Genomic DNA, 435 nt, shown 5'->3' on the forward strand with positions numbered 1-435 from the left:
TGGACCATTCGAGGGGAGGTTTTGTATCTGATGCCCAAGAAAGCTAATTTCCAGCCTCTCACAGAGAGGATCTCATCTGTCCCTATCTAGGTGTAGTTCGTCAATCTTCCTTTGGAGTACTGGAACAGAATGTGTTATTAATCTTGGTTCTCTCCTAGGTCGTCCCCTAAAGAATGATGAATGTTCTTTCTCGTTTGAAAGGGGTCGATATGTAAGGTTAGTATAGAAATCGATCTTTCAAAACCCCATAAGCAGTATGACTGGGTCACCTAAAGAAAGGAATTTTCCAAACTGTTTCATATGAGAATTTACCTTTGGTGTGTTTCAAGTATAGTTGTGTGGGTCATAAAGTGGATTTGCCCTCTAGTTTCGATGACTTCTTTGACTTCCTCCCTTGTTTTTCTGGACTCTTCTCACAAGGCCGACCCCCAAAAG

Source organism: Musa acuminata, unplaced genomic scaffold (genome assembly GCF_036884655.1).
Source record: "Musa acuminata AAA Group cultivar baxijiao unplaced genomic scaffold, Cavendish_Baxijiao_AAA HiC_scaffold_1087, whole genome shotgun sequence".
NCBI lineage: Eukaryota > Viridiplantae > Streptophyta > Magnoliopsida > Zingiberales > Musaceae > Musa > Musa acuminata.